Source organism: Myotis lucifugus, unplaced genomic scaffold (assembly GCF_000147115.1).
Source record: "Myotis lucifugus unplaced genomic scaffold, Myoluc2.0 scaffold_342, whole genome shotgun sequence".
Lineage (NCBI taxonomy): Eukaryota > Metazoa > Chordata > Mammalia > Chiroptera > Vespertilionidae > Myotis > Myotis lucifugus.
Window position 1 is genome coordinate 790680 of NW_005871390.1, and position 7819 is coordinate 798498.

A 7819-nucleotide genomic window follows, 5' to 3' on the forward strand; every position below is an offset into this window, starting at 1 on the left:
GAATGTACCCCCTCCATAGGTGGAAGAAGGGGGCAACCGCCGGTTAGGGAACAGAGACATTCAGGATGGAGGCTTCAGTCCGCTCCTTCCTGTCCATCTCGCACCAGGGTCTGGTCCAGCGGGTGGGTGGGTGGGTGGGTGGGTGCCAAGCTGCCAGGAAGGTGAAGGGGCATTTGGGGACCTGCTCCATCCTTGGGCCTGGAGACAGCTCAGCCTGTGGGAGGATTTTGGGGTGCAAGGCTGAGCCCCTTGCGCTGTGGGCTAGTGTCCAAACTGCACCAAGGATGATGGGAGACTTCTCCCCATCCCCTGAAGCTGGGCCTCTGGGGTCTGGCCAGGGGAGGCCACGGAGCCCCATTCAACAAGTTGGGGGGGGCAGCACCCCGTGCCTTGATCTGGGCAGAGAACAGACCCAGCCCTTCCTTTGGAGAGGACGTTAAAACTGCTTTTTTCAACATGTTCCCTGGGAACTAAAGACTCACATACCCTAGCCCCCCAGTCCTGAGAAATCAGAACTTTGGGGGCTTGGGCCCCAGAACCTGCATTTTTAACAAGCGCCCCCTGGTGAATTCGTGTGTGCACAGAGATGGTTGAGAACCTCTTGCTTCTGGCAAAAGGGGGAGGTTGAAAGGGGGCATCTGGCGCCACATGGCAGCAGGCAAGGGGGCCTTCTGGGGTTTGATGATGGGGACCTTTGGGGCTAGCAGGGCTGAGGCCTGGAGCAACCCAGGAGGGCTCTGTGGAGGAGGTGTGGAGGTGGGAAGGCTGTGGTGTGTGAGTGCCCAGAGGTGGAGAACTCGGTCTCAGTGTGGATGAGGCCGTGGAAACCAGGTGTGCCAATGGGGAGGGGGGTGGTCTTTGTCTGGCGTCTGCACCCAGGTGGGCTGTGGGCGCATTGCCTCCAAGCATCAGCCAAGTGAGACAGCACCTGAGCTGGAAAACCCTGGGAGCCTACCCGGGGCTCCCCCACAGACGCAGCGCTCACACTCTATCTGGATTATGTGGGGTGACAGGAAGAAGCCACCCAGCCACGGGAGGGGGTTCAGAAGGGTTAACCCAGCCTTCCTCCTCCAGCTGTTCTGTTCCCTGTCCTACCTGGTGACTTCTGGCAAAGAACAGCCCCTCTCTGAGCTCCAGCTCTGAGATGAACATGCGCATTGGATTTCCCTCGCACGAGCGGAGACAAATGGCCACGTATCATGCCCCGGCCTGGTGCTGCTATACACTCGATGCTCCGTGAACAGGGGACTGATATTATCATTGTCACTATTACAGCAGCTCGGCCTTGCACCTGCTCAGCCTCAGTGTGCTCATCTGTAGAATGGGGGTGGTTGCTCCTCGCCGCCCCCAGATGAAGCCCAGGATCTGAAGGCGCCTTGCCGAGTGGGAATAAACAGCAGATCTGAGGCAGCAGCTTGATTCCTCATCCCACAGTGCTGTCATTCCCGGGCGCCCCTGAGTCACCAGGTAGCGAACTCTCCAAACACTGCTTGCCCCAGGTGGGCCCGAAGGAGCCGCCCACCAGTGTCAATCCTAAGCCTCAGAAGAGAGCCCACTGCCCTCCACTCTCCAGCAGGGCTCTGGGATTTAGTGGAGAGGCACTGGCCTGAGACCCAGGCTCAAATGTTGACTCCCAAGCGGAGTTATGCCGGGTGAGCCAGGGACCCTTCTGACCCTCCGTCTCCTTGTCCCCAAATGGTCTCCACTCTTCCCACCCTCAGGGCTGGGCAGGTGGGCAGACAACCACAGTACACAGTGGGCGGCCTCACCTGCAGAGGGCGGTCGGCAGCCTCCTCCACCTCCCACAGGCTGGCAAGGAAAGTGGGTCTGGAGGCCCCCAGGCCTCCAAGGGTTAACAGGGACTAACAGCAGAGGAAGGGTAATTAGGGCTTAATGAATTATCATGGATGAGAGCGCAGATCTAGGACACAGGATGACCAGTCCTGGGGCGTTGGCAGTGTATCCCCAAAAACAGGCCTTGGAGGGCCCCCACCTCCCAAGTCTGAAGTTTGAATGAGGGTGCTACCAGGGCCTGCCAAACCATGCTCCCCTTGCCCCCTCCAGTCCCAGTTGTGGGGGGTGGGAGGGCCATGGGGGGTGTTGAAGGGAGGACAGAGAGAGGAGTACCCCGGGGACAGAGCTGCCAAGCTCCCAGCATCTATTCACCACCCCTCGCCGGCCCTCCCTGTAGGTTCAGCCGCTGCCTCAGCCTGGCTTGGTCTTGCCCAAAGGGGTCTCCAGCATCCCCTGTCCTGGGAGGGGAGGGGAGCCTGTGACCCCCGTGGCCTGGGAGGGAGGACGTTCACTCAGAACAGAGGAGGTGGATGGGCCGGGGCTGGGGTCCAAGGAGAAGGGCTGGGTGCCCAGCCACGGTCTGCCTCCCCTTGTGCTGAGAGCTTCATGGCACATTAGTCTGGGCCAGCTTGGCTTGGAGGAGGGGAGGGGTCTGTTTCCCGGTCCTGCCGTGATGCACAGATTGCGGGGCTTCTCCCTAGGTAGGTCCCCGCACTTCAGCGGATGCTGAGGGCAGACCCCATCCCCATCCCCACTTGGCTCCTTCCGCCTTCCCAGCCCCTGAGGCCGGCATACAGCCCACTTCCTCTTCAGCACCACGGAGACCCTGTTGTGTCTCCTGTGGCTGCTGTGACAAGTCAGCACAAATCCAGTGGCTTAAAACGACACAAATGTACCATCTCACAGGGTCAGGGGTCCTTAACCCGGGTGTGGGCAGTCAGGTCCTTCCTTAGGCTCCAGGGAAGCATCATTTTGGCCTTTTCCAGCTTCTAGAGCAGGGGTGGGCAAACTTTTTGACTCGAGGGCCACAATGCGTTCTTAAACTGGACCGGAGGGCCGGAACAAAAGCATGGATGGAGTGTTTGTGTGAACTAATATAAATTCAAAGTAAACATCATTACATAAAAGGGTACGGTCTTTTTTTTTTTTAAATTTTATTCATTTCAAACGGGCCGGATCTGGCCCGCGGGCCGTAGTTTGCCCACGGCTGGGCTAGAGGCGCCACATCCCTGGCTCGTGGCCCCTGCCTCCATCTTCACAGGCAGCAGCGCAGCCTCTCCCATCCCTGACTCTGACCCTCTTGCCTCACTCTGGTGAGGACCCTGCAATGCACTGGGCCCTCTGGGGTGCTCCAGGACCATCTCCCCCATCCGGGGTCCACTCATCAGCAAACTTAGTCCCCTCGCCAAGTCAGGTCACGTTCACAGGCTCCAGGAAATTAGGACGTGGGTGCTCTTGGGGGGCTATTGTTCTACTGACCACAGACCTCACCTTCCCTGTTGATTTTCCCCATAGCAATGCCCACATGTGGTCTCTAACTCTTTCTTCTGTTTCTCACCCATAGACAGGATGATGGGGGTTTTGTCTGTTTTGCTCAAAGCTGTTTCCTGAAAGAACTAGAACAGCACCTAGTACATACTAGGTGCCCATTAAGTGCTTGTGGAATGAATGAATGAATGAATGAACGAACGAATGAACAAGTGAATGTGGTAAAGACTTGACCAAGAGCAGAACAGGGCCTAGGACTCGGCTCCCGGCCCTCCACCCAGTGGAGACTTTTCCAGATACAAGTACCTTCTCGGTTGATTTCTTCTTTTTTAATATATTTGTATTGATTTCAGAGAGGAAGGGAGAGGGAGAGAGAGAGAGAGAAACATCAATGATGAGAGAGAATCGTTTTTGACTTGAGCACTTGAAGTGCACCCGTGTAGGCCAGGATGCCACTGTGCTCAGGGCCCGGGACAGAAGGAGAAGGGGAGACCCAGAGTGCGGGTGGGTACCAGGGTGTCTGCTCAATACCACACAGCGCCCAACACGGCCCCCTACAGCGCATGACTGGCCCCCGTGTCAGCAGTGCTGTAGGGGAAGGCCCTCACACACCCCCAGTCCCATTCTGCGAATGGGAATACTGAGGCAGAAGGAAGAACATCTGTCGAGTGCTGGGGTATGAGCTGGGGCCTGTGCTGGATGCAGATAGGGGTGGCTCTGGGTGTATCGAAGGTGGAGCTGAGGGCACCTGGAGACCTGGGGACAGGTTGGCTGGGTATGTGAGAGAGGACTTTCAGTGATGCCTCCCGTGTGAGAGAAAGGGGGAGCAGGGATCACTACTGCTCCCCGGGCTGAGGTTGGGATGCTATGGGCCTCCTGGGAGAGGTCAGGGATGTGACTGGATCCCGAGGCTGGAGCTCGGGGGAGACGTGGTGGCCAAGACCCAAAATCAAAAGTCATCAGTGAGGCCCTGGCCGGGTAGCTCAGTTGGTTAGAGTGTCATCCTGATACACCAAGGTTGTGGCTTCAATCCCTGGTCATGGCACATATAAGAATCAACCAATGAATGTATAAATAAGGGGAACAACAAATCAATGTTTCTCTCTCTCAAAAAAAAAAGGGGGGGGTGAAGAGTCATCAGTGAACAGTGGTACTTAGTTAGTCATGGGAGGACAGGAGGAGAGGCCCCAGGTGGGTGGCAGGTTTCTGGGGAGGGAGGAGGTGTGGAGCCCTGCAGAAGCAGGACTGGAATCCAGATCAGACCCTAATCGAGAGCTGCGAGTCTTGGTCTTCTACCCCTTGGTAAGACCCAGCCTCCAGGGAGAGGACAGGGAGGGACCTTGCTGGCATGGGGTGCCCAGCCCTTGAATCTGAGAGTGGCAGGACCTGGGGGCACTCGGGCATCTTGGCTGCAGTCCCCACGTGGCACTCCACCTGAGACCACCCTCCTGCCTGTCCTCCCAGGTTCAGGCCCGGCCAGTGTCTGGGAAAGTAAGGGAAAGGGGTCCTGCAGGGAGAATAGAGTCCCCACTTTCTCTCTCTAAGAACCAGGCATTCCCTCAAGGTGGGGGGGCCAGAACCTTAGGGGGGAGCATCAGAAGCTCTCGGCCAGCTTCAGGTCCCCTCCCTGCACCCCCCGACCCCCCATAGAGGAGATGACAGGGCCTTGCCTGAGGGTGAGGTTAGAGTTGACAAACTGGGTCACAGCTTGAGTGGCCCCCCCGCCTGGCCCGTGGACCAGCTGTCCTCTCATCCTGGGAGTAATTATGGAGCTGGAGCTCCAACTCCCCAAGGGTTCTTGTTTCTTTTGACAGGCCAGGTCCAGAGAGGGTGTGCTTTTCATCCGCGGTCACACAGCCCGTTAGAACCGAGGGCTCCTGCCAGCCTCCCTGTGACTGTATCGCCGTGGCTGTGCCCTAGCTGTCCCCACCTGTCATCACTTGAGTACTTCCTTCCTGATTTCGTCCTCAGCCACATTCTATGGCAACTATTTTTTTAAATTTCTTTCCAACTGAAAATTTATGAAAAGTTCATTTTCACCTCCCTGACTGCAGCGCCCGCCCCTCGGCCTCCATGCCCGCCCCGCACGGCCTCACTCACTGCGCGTCCTCTGCTGTGCCCTCCACGGACTGTCCTCCCTGCTGCCATCTGCTTGGCTCCCTTCCTCCGCTAAGTCTGCATGAACATCCCTTTCTCAGATAATTAGATCATTGCAATCCCTCGACACCGGCCGTCGCCCTTTTCCTGGATTTATTTCTCTCCACTGCGCACTCAAGGCAGGAGAGGCTGTTTTATAGCCGTCGGCTCCCAGAAGTTGACCTCTTTGTCTCCAGCACCGGGAAAATGCTCGGGGCATTGGTACCTGAATTGACACGTAAGGGGCGCCAGCATTACGGTATCTCTGGGGGTGGTGATAAAAATCGGTCCAGCAAAAACAGAACTGTGTCTTAAATTGTCACTGGCTGAGCTACCAGGACTGTAAAAAAATAAAAATAAATTAGAGCGTGTTATCACCCACTTAGCCCTGAGACTTCCCCCTGCCACCTCTGATGGGCTGTGTGAACCTGAGCTGGTGACTTAAGTTACTTTGAGCTTCAGTGTTCCCGTCTGTAAAATGGGGGTGACAGCAGCCCCCCCACTCATGAGCTTGTGTGGGAACTAAAGGGTACAATATACTGCCCTAACTGGTTTGGCTCAGTGGATAGAGCATCGGCCTGTGGACTCAAGGGTCCCAGGTTCGATTCCGGTCAAGGGCATGTACCTTTGGTTGCGGGCACATCCCCAGTAGGGAGTGTGCAGGAGGCAGCCGATCGATGTGTCTCTCTCATCGATGTTTCTAACTCTCTATCCCTCTCCCTTCCTCTCTGTAAAAAAATCAATAAAATATATTAAAAAAAAATAAAGGGTACAATATAGGTGGAGCCTTTAGCCCCAGGCTGGCACACAGGAAAAACTATAGAAGTGTTCGCCATAATAGTGATGATGATGATGCATTAAACGAGGGTTTATTGTATTTACTTATTTATTTTTTGTTGTTAATCCTCACCTGAGGATATTTTCCCATTGATTTTTAGAGGAAGTGGAAGGGAGGGGGAGAGACAGAGAGAGAGAAACATCGACTTGAGAGACACATCAATTGGTTGCCTCCCGCATGCTTCCCAACCAGGGCTGGGGATTGAGCCTGCAACTGAGGTATGTACCCTTGACCAGAATCGAACCTGGGACCCTTCAGTCCGAGGGCCAGCCCTCTATCCACTGAGCCAAACCAGCTAGGGCAAATTAGGGTTGAAATAGCATTTCAGGAAGACTACGGTGGGGATGTTAGTACAGAAAATAACCAGTGACATTGGGGTGAGACCAAAATAAAGTCAGGGAGAGAACCTTGCAGGGAAGGTGTTTGGCACAGCATATGCAAAGGTCCTGAGGCAGGCTGGTGCCTGGCATGTTGGAGGAACAATGTGAAGGCCTGTGTGGCTGGAGCAGAATCAGTGAGGGGTAGAGAGGGAGGAGGTGAGGGCAAGAAGATGGGGGGCAGGTTGTGCAAGGCCTGTGGGCCCTGGGGAGGACTTGGAATTTTATGCTAGGGGTGTGAAATTCTCTCCTGCAGAAAGAACATACCAGGCAGCTCTGCCCACAAGGAGTCTGTATTTGGGGGGCTGAAAAGTGGCAGCCCTTTACTCCTTCAGACAGAGCCAGGGAGGTGTCACTTCCTCCAGGGCAGGCTGCTGAGGTCCTGTCCCCCATTCCTGTTCAAGGGGGCAGTGCCACATGACCACAGGGAGCAGGCACGGCAGGGAACTGGGAGTGACCTTAGAGCCAGGGACAAGCTTAAGGTGGGAAGTTGCCAGAGGCATGAGATGGGCGGCTGAAGAGGGAACCATCCGTTCTGGCTCTTGTCCCCACCTGGGACACAGCCTCACCATGTGCTCTCCAGGGCAACAACATGGGAGAGAATGACCTAGAAAAACATCCTCGGAAGGGAGGCTTGCCGTGGGGAAGGCGTATGTTCCGTGCAATGCCCAGGTTCGGTTAGGACGATTGCAGTGAGAGAGCATAACCAGCCAGCTCTTGCTCCTTTCCCTCCATCTCCCTATTATGCTCCCCAGCTGGGGACAGGCACCTAAGACCTATGGCCTCCTATAGACCAGGGGTCCTCGATGTCCTCGTGGTGGGACCACATTCTCAGCTACAGGAGCTCTCTCCCCACCCCTTCACTCCTGCTCTGCCTCCATCTTCACGTGGCTTTACTCCCTCTGTGTGTATCTATACGTGTGTCCAAATTCCCCTCTTGTTATAAAGACAACAGTCATTCCGTTAGGTCACCCTACTCCACTGTAACCACATCTCAACTAAGCGCATCTGCAAAGACTCTACTTCCAAATGAGGCACATTCATAAGGTCCCGGGATCACGATTATACTTTTGGGGGGACCCATTCTAACCAGTAAGAGCCCAGTCTATCGAACTTTCCCAGGCTGAAGTAGGCCTGTCACCAACCAGGCACCGAATCCGACCACCCGGGCGTTCGCTCACAGCTC